This window comes from Lepidochelys kempii, chromosome 9 (assembly GCF_965140285.1).
Source record: "Lepidochelys kempii isolate rLepKem1 chromosome 9, rLepKem1.hap1, whole genome shotgun sequence".
Taxonomy (NCBI): Eukaryota; Metazoa; Chordata; order Testudines; family Cheloniidae; genus Lepidochelys; species Lepidochelys kempii.
Genome location: NC_136388.1, coordinates 29591456 through 29609675, shown reverse-complemented (window position 1 = coordinate 29609675; position 18220 = coordinate 29591456). Strand labels below are relative to the sequence as shown.

General features: G+C 39.5%; 1 long non-coding RNA gene and 1 pseudogene across 1 annotated transcript in view; both read left to right on the top strand.

Annotated features, from left to right (window-relative positions):
* Positions 1-18220, top strand: part of LOC144930882 (uncharacterized) — a 53255-nt gene that overhangs the window by 12551 nt on the left and 22484 nt on the right. The gene's annotated exons all lie outside the window — the stretch shown is intronic.
* Positions 1942-16121, top strand: LOC140916971 (DNA (cytosine-5)-methyltransferase 3B pseudogene; annotated as a pseudogene).

Genomic DNA, 18220 nt, shown 5'->3' with positions numbered 1-18220 from the left:
GTCATAAAATATTTGAATAGTTTTTTGTAATGTGTGCTAGAGCTGCTACCTTCTGCTTCCAGCTCTACAGTGACACATGAATATTTCTCAAAATGGAAGATTTTCTCTTTGACACATGAATATTTCTCAAAGTGGAAGATAATGCTCTGAATTAGTATATCATGAAACACTGAACAATTGTTATTAATATTCATTTTAAGCAAAAGAACTATATTGATAGTGCCTATGTTTATTGAACTTTTTTTCTCTTTACTTGCAACACTTTTCATGAGACTGACCAATGTTCCACTGTGCTATTTGTTCTTGTTAAACACAAAGGAAATTTGTCTACCATTCCATATTATAAAAAGCCCAATGTTTAGACTGATGAAATGAAAAAGCAGATGTCCAGAGTTCCAGAAGAAATTCTTGGGAAACTGAGACCTCATATAAAAAACTGTGATTCTCCAAGTAAAATTGGAATATATAGTCTCTTTTAACATGAAAATCTGATTTGGTCACAATTTAAGGACGCATGTCTTCTCCTCATGAAGTCAATGGGAGCTTTGAGTGCACAGTGATGGCACAACCAATGGACAAAGAAACCAATGGCTCTCATTAAAGCTGCCACCATTTTATCATCTACATACTTTTTTAGTAATTTACATAATTTGGTAACCAATTCTTCTTGCACGATACAGCATATATCATGTGGAAGATGTTTTTACAAGGTAGCATAGAACAGGGCTAATAACTTCACCATGTTTCAGGTTCTGACCTTATCATTTTTGTGCACTGAGGCTAAAAATTGGACATTTGCAACCATATCACATGAAAATATATTGGAAATGACATTTTATTCAATTAGAGTCTTAAGTGTGTTTCATTTATTGAAAATAAAGGACATTTGGCTTTTTATTTACTGTTCTTGTAAAACTGTAATTAAATAACAGCTGCATTGATATGGCACATTCTGTAAAAATAGAATGTCTTTGCTTGCCATGTAGGGTCTGATTCATGATTCTACAGCTGTTTCACACGTAGACCTCTTAGTGAAATCAATGGAAATTCAATCTGCAAAGCAATGGAAGAATATATCCTTAGTGTGTTGTCACTCCATTTAAAATGATAAATGACCTTTTGGCCTTTTAAAGGGACATACTTTCTTTTGAATCCTTTAATGTTATGCTCCCTTAAAAAAAGCCTAGAAGTACTGACCTTTTGCATGCAGCAATTTTAATGGCACAGTTCAGTCAAGAATGTTTTTAATAAAAAAGTGCCTAACAAGAAGAATGAAAACTAGAAATAAGCATCTCATAAAGTTTAGTAATGATACTAGAAAAGGAAACATTTAGTTAATGGAACCACTGTTATTTTTTAAGGGATATCTGTAGTATGTAGTGACCTAGTCTTTAATAATCTTTACTTGGGGATCTCCCGTTTCATTGATGTACTAAACCCCTCATTTCCTGGATTGATGTCTACTAGTGTAGTAGCAAGAAAGTATACGCAAAAGAGACAAGCTCTTGTAGTTCTAATAACGGATCTTTCTTAAAGGAAAGTAGAAATGGTCCTTGAAAATTCAGAAAAGACAGAAAAGAAATTGGAAAAGAACATCTACTTGCAAAATGTTAGGCTGCAGATACAGATAAAGATGTGGTCGGAAGGGCAAATTGTCTATAACTCCTATTGCAAAATCATTTACACCAAACTTAACATCAGGCAGCCAAAAGCGATCCATACATGTTGGTAGCATGCAACATTATGGGAAGTCAGCAAGTTGTGTTTAGTTGAGCTCCATGGGCCCTAGTCTGTTGGGTATGCTATGCATTAGGGCCCCTGCTCCTGCACCACTGATGTCTATGGAAGTTTTGCCACTGAATACAATGTGGGTGGGATCAGGGCTTAGGGCTGATTGTTGCTGGTGGCCCACTCTTAAATCTGGCTAATCATGCTCTGATTATGGTTCAACAAGCTAATTTGGACCCTGACATGCGTATGACCCAACATCCTCAGGTAAAATGGCTAGGACTTACTAAGTGGATGTTACTTATTTTAACTCTTAATGCACCAAATAATTCTCTTCCCACAACTTCTGGGGCTCATCTTCCTGAATCCAAACCTGACTTCTGCCCATGGGCTGATTCCTTCCAATTTCCTACTTGTCTGCCAACTGCCAATGGCCTGATTTCACACTACTGCCCACTCTGACTCTGCAGTCAGATGGTCCAGGTGGTTGACCCACCACTTCCTTGCTCATTCATAGCCCAAGAGTTGGCTGGAGAACCAAAAGCAGAGATGAAAGTCATGTGGGGAGTTCAGGGTAAGGCATGAGGCTGATTTCCAGCAGTGGAGAAATGAAAAGGGTAAGAGTTGCTTTGGAAATAAATAAATGCCCAGTGTGTCCCCCTGCTGCTGGGAACCCTCCCCAAACTCTCACACCACTGCTTCTATCTTTCCCCTCAATATGCTTAGAAACAAGCAGGTCCCTGATGCTACTCACTTGAGAATTATCTTATTTGCACAGGACAAAGCTTCCCACAGCTCATACACAGCTGAGTAGGTTGGTCACCTAATACAGCTCCCCTTCAGATCACACTTGATCAGCTAGGAATATCTGCCACATAAGGGCCACAGTCTAGATTTTTTAAAAAGACGTATATGTGACATTTATATGCATGGAATATATATGTAGTACATCGTAAAAGAGAATAACAGATATACAACACTGCAACCATTGACTGAGACCAAGCTTTGCTTGCACTTCACTGTCGATGTTTTGACAGTGGTACTCATTACACCAAACATAATTATTTCACTTGTACCTTGTCCACCCATTTGTCTGCTTTGTCCACCCACGTGTCTCTCTCCACATGCAAAGACTGTAAGGTCTTTGGGGCAGGGACTGTTTTGTTTTTTATGTGCATGTACATGTCAAGTACAATGGGGCCATGACTGGAGCCACAAGGTGCTACTATAATACATATAATTATAAAAAAAGTTTGGGTGGATATTAAACAAAGTTTTTTTCCCTCCCAGAACTTTCATTTTACTATCCCTAATGCAACAAAATGGTGACCTGTAGGGCATGGTTCAGATCTCACTTACCTAGATTTTACACTGGTTTAATTTCATTGGCGTCTCCTGATTCACACCAGTGCAAATGGGATGAGAATCAGGCACTTTGTTTTCAGCTGGACAAGCCTGACAATGCAACCAGTCCTCAAAAGAATAAAAGAAAAAAGAAAAGAAAAAGAAAAAGAAAAAGAAAAAAGAGGAGAGGTGTTTTTTCAAGCCCATGCTCTATTTCCATGCTTCAGTCCCTCTTTGTTTTAACTCTGCCCACATGCTGGTATGTGATGGTGTTAATTGGACATTTTGCCTTTTGAATCAGATACAGAATGTGAACCCAACTCATTTACAACAAAATAAAAAAGAAATTGGAGAGAGTGAATATATCCATTAAAGTTGTTGTGAATAATTTGCCTTAAATGAAAATATACTGAGAAAACAGAAAAACTGCTATACCTTGCCCTCTGCAGTAGAACACAAGACAGATTTGCAATGTTAATTATTTCCACCAGCTTTAAGCTTGAAATATGAATATGTCAGGTATTTAAATAGTAATTTACTTTAAAAAATCTCTACTTTATTAAAATATCATTATGCATATTTGAAAGTTAAAAGTCAAAGCTATGTAGCTGCAGAGGTAAAATTCACATTTATTGTCCACTGAATGTGATGGAAATTGAATTTGTCAGGAAGCTGATTGATATCTAGAAGTGTTTTGTTTTCAGTGACTGGCACTGCCGAGTTACAACCATCTATCATCTAACAGGTAATTAGTCAGATTTCTCATCATGAGCCTTCAGTCCTGCTGTTTTATTATTGAAATACCACAAACCAGTAGCATCTGAATGCAGATAATATTCTCTGTCATGGTCTTAAGGACAAAGACAACATTTTGCATCTCAACCATAGTAAGTCTGATTAAAAGTCACTGAAATGTAAGTCAGGACATTAATATTGAAGAAAAGGACATCCTGAAAAACTCTGTATTGCTCCAGTTTCCTGTTGTAAAGTAAAAGGTAATATTAAAGGCCTCAATCATGCAGTCCCCATTCAAACAATCGGTGTCAATTGGTTTGGGCAGAGGATGAATATGAAGGTCTTAGGAGTGTATGGGCCAAATTGTGGTCATGCAATCCCCTCACCTCTCCTCATGCTGTCTGTAGATTTAACCCTGAAGAGCTGTTGGACTTCAGCTTAATGGCTCCCATTGGGCCCAGTTTTGCTCCCTCTTAAGTTAGTGGTAATTTTCTAATGTATTTTAAGAGAAGCTAGATCTCATCCATTGTGCTTGGGCCCTGTACAGGGTGAACAAGCATAGGGTAGAGGATCCATGCCCTCTCTCACTCCCTTGTGCAACCATCAGTTGGCTGGCTCCATGTGCTTGTCTGTAAACCAAGACAATAATAACTTGGGGTGCAAATGTGGGTTTGCAGCATTATCATGTTTAATATAATTTAAAGTGCAACATTTTAAAAATTGCTAATACATAAGCTACCTGTCATGATTTTAATACAACTACAATTATTTTAACGTTACAAAATATCTGTCATCCTCCCCTATTCCACCACAGCTCTATGAAGTGTTGGTTGTATATGATATAACTGAAGTTAAACAAATCATAACTAGGAAAGGATATGAGAAAGGAAAAATAAACTGTTAATAGAGCTTCAGGAAAATGAGCAGGATGAACTGGTTACACTATTAAATGTTTTACGCTTCAAATTCCAGCTTCAGACTCAATATCTACAAGTGAAAATGTGTTGCTGTTTGCCCTTCGAATATTCATTTTGTAACAGAATTCAACTGTGTGAACTAATATTAGCAAAATCTTGTTTAATGTTCTGTTTGTGGGCTAATTGATCTAATCCAGCTGTAGGACTCATAACATTGGAATGCCAACAATGCTGGTAGCTTCATAAAGTCAAAAGCTATTTTGTTCAGTTAATTCTAAAATAAAATCATTTATGAACTTTCAAAGGAAGCTTGGGATCATAATATCCCAGTTTTCCATAAAATCTCAGGACGTAACAGTCATTAACTCTTAATGAGTTGTAAATGTAATGCCTATTCCTGGAAATTTCATTGTTGAACATGCATAATTTTACATGCTTTCATAATCCTGAGTTAAAATGATAATTCGCCATAGCTGATAAGGTATTATTCGTTTATACAGCATACCAGAAATCATATTAAAAACTCTAATTATACAAAGGAATGTTTCATGCAAGTGGTACTAATAATTTCCGAAGCAACTATGTTGTCCAAATGGATATAATATATTTAATGATTTAAATAATTTAACAGAAGAAGGATTTAAATTGCAATATAAATTATTGGACAATATATATGTGACTATCGTGTTACCCTATTTAATTTCCATTTGTTTCTTAACATTGTTTAATATTATGAAACCAGATGATTTTCAGTTTCAAGGTTTCTGCATATGCCTGAAGTGACATTGTCACATGGAGAATGAGAGGTTGAGACATGACTAATAGTAAAAGAAATGCTGGAATAATAAGAGACAGTTAGCTAGTACAGGAAGATGGTTCTTGCTCCATGAACTAAACTAAATTAGAAATGGACTTAACTCAAAACCCCAGACCAGAATACCCTCAAACTTTGTGAAAGTGTAGAACCGTATTCAAACTCTGTGGATCTGGCCTATCTATAAACTAAATGGTCCCTACACAGATGCTCAAATGCCCCCCTTGATGAATAATATTTGATGAAACACCTTGGTGACACTGGAAATACAAACCCAACCAAGGGGCATGGCTTTTCTGTGCCCTCTCTAAAATTAAGAGGTCTATTTTACATGAAATCAGGCCAGCCTAGGTCCATGATCAAGTTTACGCTGTCCGGCTTTTTGTAAACAAGTGCCTTACCTCTTGAGCAGCTGGGAAACAATTATTCTACACTCCATTTTTAGTCATATAACCCATATAACCCAGGAAGGGCTATCCACTATCCCAAGATAAATTTGTCAGCAAATTAAGTTCATGGGTCAAACCACAGTTATTAACAGGGATACTTGAGGAACATAATGTGGCTGTCTAGTCAGGACATGAGATATAAGCAGTAACAAACAACCCTGAAATCTCACTATATGGAAATAAACCAATGCAAGCATGGAAGACAGCCAAAAATGAACTCTAATTAGATACAAATGCATTTTCAGAATGATTTAATAGATCAGAAAAGTGGCAGATGTGTCAGTCTATTCCTGGTCGTGCAAAACTGACCATGTGAGTGTGAGTGAGGAGCCAGAAAAGTGGGGGAATGGGGAGAAAGAAAGCTCCTTCTTATGAACACCACACCCTCATGACCTGAGGCAGGAGACGGCCACAGGAATCCAAAGGATGTTTTCCCCGAACAGCAAACCATGTCAGATCTAAAGAATATTCTGTAGTCAGTAAAAATTCCAGGGTCCTGACACTTCATGTTAAAACAATGGTTCTCTAGCTTTTTTATAAAAGCGGCAAAGAGTCCTGTGGCACCGTATAGACTAACAGACGTATATGCTCCAATACGTCTGTTAGTCTATAAGGTGCCACAGGACTCTTTGCCACTTTTACAGATCCAGACTAACACGGCTACCCCTCTGATCCTTAGCTTTTTTATGTTATGGTAACATAAGATCAAAGTCCTTTCATGGGCCGTTTCCCCTCCTGACTCCCCAATCAAGATTCCACACCTCTCCTATGACTGCTATAGTGCTTGGTTATGTGAAAATGTAATATGAGGAGCATATTAAAGAGACAAAATGAAAACAAACTCACTTTTCTGTAAAGGGTATGACTATGTTGGTTGCACACCCCCATTTTGTGTTTCTGTTGTCCTGGGTATTTGCTCTCTTTGTTTGTAGAACTCAACATTTATTAGTATTGTTTCTTTTCCTATTGATAGTATTTCCCAGCTCTCTGATCCCTCTGGGTCACTTTGATTCTTCCCTTCCATGAGATAACTGTTTCTCCAATGTTGGAGTTGTCCACAGAATTGAGCACAGATGAATTTACACCCACAAAACACTGGACAAAGAAAGACACGAAGCAGTAACATAGGCTGTAGAGAGGTAGAGATAATTGAATGTAGCTAGTCAAAAAGCTTCTCGAAGAAGAGTCCTGGGAAACAACCAGCAAGAAGTTCCAGGCTTGATCTAACACCTGTAATAGAAGTCCCTCCACAGGACCATTGTCCTGAAGACACCAGTTTAAAAAACACTGTTCTAGAAGACGTAACTCAGTGGGGAATTCTAAACAATCATTAGAATAAATGTCTACATTTGTGTCTGGGGCAAATATCAGATATATGTTACAGAATTGCCCATTAAACAATGATCCCTAGGGTTAGAGCCTGTTAACCTGGATTTTCATCTATCCACGGATTAATCGTTGGAAACTACTATTCAAATTTGGTAGTACGAGGACTAATTTTTGTCTTCTGATTCCCCAGTGGAGGGCTGTTTGTGTTACATGATGCTGGCATGGACAGAGGCAAGGAAGGGGTCAATAAAGGGTGAAGAGAAGTGAGGCTGGGGTAATGGCCAAAGGGAGATGTGTAACACTCTGCCCTCTCTAGCACAGTGGGAAATTTCCTCAGCATTGCCTTTTGTCATATTTCTTGCAAATTTCTTGCATATTTCTTGTCATATTTGTCACATTTGTAAACTGATGACTTATCTGTGAACTGATCCAAGTTCCTAGACATTTGCTTCTATTGAAAAGATACAAATAACTGCCTGTGAAGTAACAGAAGAGATACTGTATGGGTATCAAGAGGACAGATATTGCAAACATCTCTTTCATACACTGGGTTTTTTTTGTTGTTCTTCTATCTATTGTCTTCAAGAGCATATCCAGAAAATAAAAAGTGCCCCTCGTTTCAAGAAGCAAGAGAATGTCCAAGGGTTTTGAATGCCCAGATTCTAATAATAGTTTTAATTTGTAACGTTCCCAGTCACTGCTGAGAGGATGTCTATAGATTGGAGTTACAATCAGTGTAAATGTGGTAGGCTAGAGCCATATAGGGTGCGAGTCATCAGAAAGGGTTTTACTTTTCAGTGTTTACCTTTGTCATTTCAAACTATGCAAGCTAGTTGATGTGATTGCTGATTCTGACATGGCACATTATAATTTCAAATAATTGAAACTGCCTCTGGTCATGGCAGTTGCTTCCAGGAATAGTTAGTAGTTGAAGGTTTAAGAGATCCAACATGTCACTATTTTGTAAGAGGTGTTGAAGGAGACCAGAAGCCAATGCAAAATCTCAAGGGGAAGGGAAGACACCTGATTTGTCTCACCTTTGCACATTCCCACCATGCCTAGGTTTGTCAGGAACTGGAAGCATGGGAAGGAAGCCATTAGGAAGGTAATTCAGGAAAGATGGGGGACTGAAAGAAAGGAGATCAGTTCAGGACTAGTTCTTCCCAAGAGTTCCAACTGGCTTCTTCCCTCTCTGTCAGAAACCCTCCATTATCCCTTGCACAGCACTTCCTACCCTCCCGTCACATGACTGAAATCCTAGAAAAATGGCAAGTGTTAAGGTGTTAAATACCTGGGGATTAGCTAATATTATCAGGGATAATAATAATTGGTGTTTTAGAAGAAGAGAATTCTTAAGTGTTCAACGGTTACCAAATAAATAATTTAAAATTTCAATATATTTACTAAATATTTAACAGTGTAAAAATCTAGAAAACAATTCTAGTATTTCCATTTTTTTGCATAGTTACAATTTTACACTACTACAAAACAGTGACATGTGTTACCGAAGATTTCCTAATGCATCCAAAAGCAATATATGTGTGTGATATATGACATCCTTCCATAAATCCTAAATTTACACAGTATGTTAATGCTTGATTCCATAATTTCTTTTAAAAATGATTATACCCTGCTGCTAAGAGCAAAGGCATACTAAAATCAGTTTTCTATGCTTTTCCAACAATGAAATGCAAGCCAGCACACCACATAACCAACACTTACCATATGTTAGAAGATAATCCAGTAGGCTTCAGACACTGACATGATTTGCTTAAATAAAAATCCCCCTTTCTAAAGCAGTAACAACAATCTACCATTTTATTATTCCTCCAGCAACCTACTATAGAAATACTAATATTAAATATAAATGATTTTTAACTGTAAACCAGGCTGATCTATTTTTACTGCATTTAACATGCTATGGTTCTAGTTAGTTATGTTAGAAGAAAAAAAGCCTAATTTAAATCATTGAGGTATTCCAGGAAATTCACAAAACACAGAAAATATTCACCAGATCGAAAGAAAATCTATGGCATAGCTACACTTTTCCAGGTATACTGCAGATGACATAAAGCAGTTCATTTTAGCATTAAAAGAATTAAATGTTGTCATAAATATAAAGGGAAGGGTAAACCCCTTTGAAATCCCTCCTGGCCAGGGGAAAGCTCCTCTCACCTGTAAAGGGTTAAGAAGCTAAAGGTAACCTCGCTGGCACCTGACCAAAATGACCAATGAGGAGACAAGATACTTTCAAAAGCTGGGAGGAGGGAGAGAAACAAAGGGTCTGGGTCTGTCTGTAGTCGTCTTGGCCAGGGACAGAACAGGAATGGAGTCTTAGAACTTTTAGTAAGTAATCTAGCTAGGTATGTGTTAGATTATGATTTCTTTAAATGGCTGAGAAAAGAATTGTGCTGAATAGAATAACTATTTCTGTCTGTGTATCTTTTTTGTAACTTAAGGTTTTGCCTAGAGGGGTTCTCTATGTTTTTGAATCTAATTACCCTGTAAGATATCTACCATCCTGATTTTACAGGGGGGATTTCTTTATTTCTATTTACTTCTATTTTTTATTAAAAGTCTTCTTGTAAAACACTGAATGCTTTTTCATTGTTCTCAGATCCAAGGGTTTGGGTCTGTGGTCACCTATGCAAATTGGTGAGGCTTTTTATCCAACATTTTCCAGGAAAGGGGGGGTGCAAGTGTTGGGAGGATTGTTCATTGTTCTTAAGATCCAAGGGTCTGGGTCTGTGGTCACCTAGGCAAATTGGTGAGGCTTTTTACCAAACCTTGTCCAGGAAGTGGGGTGCAAGGTTTTGGGAAGTATTTTGGGGGGAAGGACGTGTCCAAACAGCTCTTCCCCAGTAACCAGTATTAGTTTGGTGGTGGTAGCGGCCAGTCCAAGGATAACGGGGATAATATTTTGTACCTTGGGGAAGTTTTGACCTAAGCTGGTAAAGATAAGCTTAGGAGGTTTTTCATGCAGGTCCCCACAACTGTACCCTAGAGTTCAGAGTGGGGGAGGAACCGTGACAAATGTATACTAGAAAAATAGCTATAAAATCATTTTCCCACAGCAGTGATGTCCCTTAAATATATGTCATTTCTGTACTGAATAATGCCCCAGTCCACAAACTTTCAAGGGACCAGTCATGCTTAATGTTAAGCACATGCATAAGTATTCAGAGGACTGAGACATAAGTTAGTACATGTGAAATGCTATTTTTTGTTGATGAAAGGAATAGAAGGGATACATCGGACATGCTAATATTAACAGTGCAGGCACTACTATTGTCTCTTTATAGTTATAAAAAAGATAAGAACAATAGAAAAATGCATGTAAAAATAGCTAATATAGTGATTTCCCATAATTTCATATTCGCTGAGGAGTGCTTTTGGGATATCAAGTACTACTCATGAGTTGAAAATAAAATATTCTAAAACATAGTTACTCTGAATTTTCTGACAGGTTTCAGAGCAGCAGCCGTGTTAGTCTGTATTCGCAAAAGGAACAGGAGTACTTGTGGTACCTCAGAGACTAACAAATGTATTTGAGTATAAGCTTTTGTGAGCTACAGCTCACTTCATCGGATGCATTCAGTGGAAAATACAGTGGGGAGATTTATATACACAGAGAACATGAAACAATGGGTGTTACCGTACACACTGTAACGAGAGTGATCAGGTAAGGTGAGCTATTACCAGTTCTATTATACCTCTTTTCTCAACTCTAGAAGGGAAGTTGCATACATTTGGCATAGGGGAGGGGGTCTTCAAACTTTTTCAGACATTGGAGGCAGGTCAAATTCTCCTGTTAAATTCAGCAACTTCATCCCTTTTATTCCCACAACATGGGTCTTGTGCATGCCCTTACTAGGTAAAACTAGCTGATAGTCCAGGAGGAACTCTTGGGCAACGAAATAGGACATCAGGCAATGTTGAGCACACCTGGTTGAAGAGACTGGGTTGCTAATAAATCTAATATGCAAAGGTTTGATATATAGATTTTAGCATTATAATAAAATATAAAGTTGAGTCTCACATGTACAAATGTACATGACTAAAGAGCTTGCCATTACTTGAAACAATCATAGTATTGAAGAGTGAAGATGTGATAGACATGACAATATTAAACTGGAAACTACAAATGGAAAATTATATTTAAATATTCATCATTGATGCAAACAGTATGCATGGATACAAACTGATTATTGGACCATGTTATGTGGAAATAAAATATGATTCCTTTTATCTACTGCTGAGGTCTTTCTATGTAAAATATTTGAAATAATTGACTCAAATAAGCCAGGATATAATTCCATTGGATTTACACAAATAAACATAAGTAATGGTCGTACTGTTAACCATTGATTAGCCAATCAATATGTTTTCCTGGACATTTGGAAAATGTCACAGGTTATCTGAACACTACTGAATCATGCATAGCTCATGCATCCATTATGAGATAATGTATTTTACTAATAAAACATAGAAAGACAGTTTATCCTTCTTGATGATGGCTTAAAATTAAATAGAATTAACTGTTTTATAACCTCTCAATTTACAGACTCACATAGTGGGGAAAAATGGCCAGTTAAGGGCATAGAAAATGATGTTGGTTACAGAGTGTGAAATGTCTATATTCAAGTAAAATACAAATAACCTGAACAAAATGCATCCAAAATAAATGAAGTACATTGTTTGATGCCATAGTCACAACATTTTAAAAATGTAATTCCAAATATAGCTGTATCCCAAATTCTTGGATGCACATGTATGACTTAAATGGAGAGCTAGGCATATACATTAAGGGGCTGATTTGTCCAATATTCTTTTGTTTCTTCTTTAGAAGTGAGTGCTTAGTACTGAGGGACTAATAATGTTGCCGTACACCAGCACTCTTAGCCAATGTTATTGAAGTTAATGTGACTACTCACATGTGTAGCATTAAAGGTGTATGTAACTGTTAAGCATGTGTATATGTGTTTGCAGGATCTTGGTGGACATTGTCATTGCCAACAATTATCACCTCTAACACCCTTCTCTTCTAGTCCTGGATCTCTTTCCATAGTTGTCCACTTGGTCTGATGATTATTCAGTGAGGATAATGGGGACGTTAATGAAATCAAATTTATTTTCACTTATTAACTAAACCAGGGATTTTAGCCTTTAGTGATAATAGGATAGTGCACCAAAATAGTGTACCAAGTGAAAGCAGGGAGTTGTACCCCATAAAGGATGTTCCTTAAGTGGGCTTGGGGTACAGGAATCACTGGCTTAAAAGTTACCATAGCCTCCGACTTTTCACATGACCCCTCCCACCTCCAGTTGCTCACTTTCTCTGCATGTGGAGATCCTCAGCTCTGTTGAGGGCCATCCACAGGGTCTGAAGACAGTTATGGCGCTGAGGCAATGGGCTGTGGCTGACATCCCTCTCCACATGGGCTGGGTGAGGTGTGTCTGCAGAGGGTCCCTTATGTGTATAGAATCTTAGGCAATAATCTGGGCTGATATTATAGTGCTGTTTTTGAAAACAGTAAGCATAGGTTTATGGCTTAAAACACCACAACAAATTAAAACACCTCATACATCCTGGTTAAACATATCAGGCTATCATACATTAGACCAGCTAGTAAAAAAGACTGCAAGGAAAGGCAACTGGTCAACACTTATCTCTAGCTTTTCAGAGTCACACAGGATTTAGCCTCACAGCTGCTCTTGGTTTTAATGAGAGCTGCATGGCTGAATCCTGCACTACTCTGAGATTTTTGTGTGAAACCAATAAGAATGTTCACTACTAAAACAACGTTTAGTTCATAGCATTGTGGTAGAGGTGGACAAGGTCTACTAGGTCATTGTGGGCCTTTCTACTTCATAAGTAGATATAGTCCTCTGATACTGGATGCATTAAACATTAAGGTAGTACTAAGCATAGCCTTAGCCAAAAGAGCAAAAATGTTTAATTAATTGATTCAATGAAATAAAATCCTGCCAAGTTCTAAAAATACTTAAAACTGAGTATATCATCTGTGTTTTACCTCCCCTCTTCAATAGCTTTCTATTTTGACAGTGGTATTTATAAGTATATATTCTTTAGAAATAGTACAACACTGAAATAGCTGGCACAAACTTGAAAATGCATTTATGTAAATGCAGATTTCCTGAGATATCTTAAGCCCCAATCCTGCAATTCCTTGCACACGAGCCGACTGCTGAGCCCACGTGGAGTTTCACTTAGCCCTGGTCTACACTACAGGGTTAGATTGAATTTAGCCATGTTAGGCTGATTTAAAAAAGACTGTGTCCACACAACCAACCCCATTCCATCGACCAAAAGGGCTCTGAAAATCGACTTCTGTACTCCTCCCTGATGAGGGGAGTAGTGCTAAAATCAACCTTGCTGGGTTGAATTTGGGGTGGTGCAGACGCAAATCGACAGTATTGGCCTCCGGAGCTATCCCAGAGTGCTCCATTGTGACTGCTCTGGACAGCACTTTGAACTCCGATCCACTAGCCAGGTACACAGGAAAAGCCCTGGGAACATTTGAATTTCATTTCCTGTTTGGTCAGCGTGGCAAACTCAGCAGCACTCAGCAGCACAGGTGACCATGCAGTCCCCCCAGAATCGTAGAGCATAGAATGTTTCTACGCTCCCCCATCATCTCTGTCCCTGAGGTTATCGCAGATTAGAAGGCGCAAAAAATGCACTTGCGATGACATGTTTTCTGAGCTCATGCAGTCCTCCAGCACTGATAGGGCACAGCTTAATGCATGGAGGCATTCAGTGACAGAGGCCAGGAAAGAATTAAGTGAGCACAAAGAGCAGAGGCAGGACATGATGCTGAGGCGAATGGGGGAGCAAACGGACATAATGAAGCATCTGTTGGAGCTGCAGGAAAGCCAACAAGAGCACAGACCCCCGCTGCATCCACTGTATAACCGCCTCCCCTCCTCCCCATGTTCCACTGCCTCCTCACCCAGACGCCCAAGAACACTGCTGAGGAGGCTCCGGGCACCCAGCTACTCCACTCCAGAGGATGGCCCAAGCAACAGAAGGCTGTCATTCAAAAAGTTTGATTTTTAGTGTGGCTACGATAAGCAATGGGGCCTTGTCCTTCCCTCCTCCCCTACCCCACCTGGGCTACCTTGTCCATTATCTCATTTTTTTTAATTAATAAAGAAAGAATGCATGGTTTCAAAACAATAGTTACTTTATTTCAAAGGGGGGAGGGTGGTTGGTTTACAGGGAATTAAAATCAACAAAGGGGGCGGGTTTGAATCAAAGAGAAACACACACAACTGTCACACTGAAGCCTGGCCAGTCATGAAACTGGTTTTCAAAGCCTGTCTGATGCACAGTGAGCCTTGCTGTGCTCTTCTAATCGCCCTGGTGTCTGGCTGCTCAAAATCGGACGCCAGACTATTTGCCTCAACCTCCCACTCCTCCATAAACGTCTCCCCCTTACTCTCACAGATACTATGGAGCACACAGCAAGCAGCAATAACAATGGGAATGTTGGTTGCGCTGAGGTCTGACCAACAGCACCAGCGAGCTTTTAAATATCCAAACGCACATTCTACCACCATTCTGCACTTGCTCAGCCTATAGTTGAACTGCTCCTTACTACTGTCCAGGCTTCATGAGCCATGGGAACGAGAGGTAGGCAGGGGTAGGTGCAACTGCGTGGTGCTGCTGGCTGGGAGAGCAGCCTGAGGGAGAAGTCTCCAGCTCGCATGATATGCCAGGCAGGACTGACTCTCCATGAGATGAAACTTAAAGAAGACAATGACCTGGAGTCTTTGGCTCCCATTCGGTGCTCTAAGAGGAGGATGGCCATGTCTGTCCAGGTACCCCTGATCGACCTCACTGAGGAGGATTCCAGGGAGTCCTCCCACAGTAGCAGTACCACATCTGCCAGCAGCACTCAGGAGGACCAGAACTTGTCCCCCGAGCTCGTCACTGGGGAGCAGGAGAGCAGAGTTGAAGGGGAAGTGGTGGAATACCAGGATGGGAAAGATTTTGGAATTGGGGAGCTTGTATGGGGGAAGATCAAGGGCTTCTCCTGGTGGCCTGCAATCATCGTCTCCTACAGAGTCATGTCCAAACATCAGGCAATCTCCAGAATGTGCAGGGTGCAATGGTTTGGGGACGGGAATTTCTCCGAGGTTTCAGCAGACAAGCTGATGGGTCTGATGGCTTTTAGGCAGCATTTCAAACATTCCACATCTAATAAGCTGGTCTCCTATCGATGAGCCATACACCATCCCCTGGAGGTTGCTAGGAGCCAGGCAGGGAAGATGTTCCCAGAACCCCTGGCCAAGTGGCTAAAAACTAACTTCTGCAACAACAGCAAGGAGTGGGTGTAGGAGGACCAGAGCAGAGAGCAAATGGTTTCTGAAGTCACAAACAGCAACAGGAGCCTTGAAGACAGTTGTTTATCATGCGGGAGAAAAAACCCAGCCACATTCCACCCACAGTTTGAGGGGGGCCTTTGGCAGACTTGCCGAGATCGATTCCTTGAGCTCTTCTACATGTACAACAAGGACGGGTACCAGTCCTACCTCACCCTCTGCTGCGAAGGCAAGGACTGCTGCTGTGTAGCAATGCCAACTGCTGCTGGTGCTTCTGTGTCGAATGCTTGGCGGTCCTGGTAGGCCAAGGCGAAAGAGCAAGAGCCCTGGAGCTATTATATGTGTCAACCACAGAAGTGCTATGTGGTGTTACAGCACCAACCGAACTGGAATGTATGGCTGCAAGACTTCTTCACCAGTGACAAAGGACAGGAATATGATGCGCATAAAATCTAAAAGGGCCTGCACATTTCCCAGAGTCATTACCCTTGATAACAGAACGTCCATGATTGCATTGGCTACGTGGATCACAGCAGCCCCCACAGTAGATTTGCCCACAACAGCAGTGGTGACAGTGAACTGAGTGGGCTCCATGCTTGCCGTGGTATGGCGTCTGCCTGGGTAACCCAGGAAAAAAGGCGCGAAATGATTGTCTGCCATTGCTTTCATGGAGGGAGGGGAGACTGACGACACATACCCCAAACCACCCACAACAATGTTTTTGCCCCATCAGGCCCTGGGAGCTTAACCCAGAATTCCAATGGGCAGCAGAGACTGAGGGAACTGTGGGATAGCTGTGCACCACTCTGTAAGTCGATGCTAGCCACAGTAGTGAGGACGCACTCCACCAACTAAATGCGCTTAGTGGGGACATACGCAATTGACTGTATAAAATCGATTTCTAAACATCAACTTCTATAGAATCAACCTAATTTTGTAGTGTAGACATACCTTTATTGCAACAGGACTCTGTGTCGGTGTAGCAGCTCCCTCCATGCAACAATCTGTAGGGTTTTAGAATATATGCTGTTTGGGGCAGGGGCTGTGTTTTACATACGTGGAGATATTACTGTACTCTAAAACAGAGTTTAGGCAAACAAATTTCAACCTAATGGTCACAGAAGTCACACGGTATTGGTTCTGCTACTTGATTGGATGATAGAATAGACTGTCCATAGGAGAATTATTCTAGAATAGTTATTCCAGAATAAATATTCTGGAACAATACCAAAAATTATTCTGGAACAGCTATTTTGATAAATATCCAAGTATAGACTAGCCCTCAGAAAAACTGTCTCTATGTGTTCAGAAGTAGATGAATTTTTCCAATCATCTTTGGTCATCCTCTACCAATTATCTTCATCTTTTCAAATATGCAGCTATAAAGCATTTAATTTCTTCAACTGATGGTTTTTGAAGTTGCCATGAAAAGGTTATTTTCTATATTTAAAAATACTATCACATAACAAACTGAAACAGTAAGTACGGTAGCCACACTTGAGTTGTCATGCTTTGAACATATGATTGCCATCATTTCACTTAAAGTATGGCAGCCAGTAGCAGATCTAATCATTATTACATGGTTTGTTTTCACACCACTTTTCCAGCATTGCCTTTTATGGGAATTCATAGTGCTAAATGGGTCAATTTAAGATCAAATTAGCCAACATTATGGTAATCAAGACATTGTACTGTCCTTTGAAGGAGAAACTTCATTCTGTAACTGTGAAAATTTAGTAGGGGGAGAGGAAACAAGCGTTCATCATAAAAAATTATTCGAACATTGAGAAAAAGACTGGAGTTTAAAAGAAGTAAAAGACAAGGTTTAATTTTTTTAAAAAAGGTCAAGACTATATAATTTAAAAGGGTTTAACACAAAAAACGAGGGCAAAGTTTTAAAATAGTTTAAAAGTGAAAATGGTTAGAGTTAAATACATATTTTTTTAAAATAAAAAGGCGAAGGTTAAATAAAAATAGGTAGTGTTAAGTTATAAACAAAAATAGAAAATGGCTAGGTTAAATATAAAGGTATATAAAGGAACAAAGTGAAAGTAGTAAAAAGGAAGCAAGAACTAAATAAAACTAAATAAATAAAACACCTAAAAAAAGGAATCAGCAGGCCCTGATCCTGCAACAAGGCCATCAGGGCAGACCTTGATGTTTGTGCAGAGCCACACTGAAGTCTACCTAGGTGCAGGTGTCAATTTGCAATCTCTTGGCAGAGGTGTGCGCCTATCATCACCTGAACTTCCTTGCATGTATGTTGTATCTTATTCCCCCTTATGACAGCCATTTTTTAAAATCATTTTATACCCACAATCTTGTTGGGGCAAGAACTGCCTCTTCTTTGTGTGCAGAGCACCTGACACAATGGGGCTGTGATCCTGACTGCACCTCAGGGTGCTACAATAATAATCATATCATCATTATCACTTGGAGAATGTCTCTGTCTTTCTTTCATTATCTCTCTCAAACACGAAAATCAAAGCCCACTGGATCCTCCTTATTTCCCTTTTCCTTAGCAGAACAAGTGAAAACCATCCCCCTGTGGCACA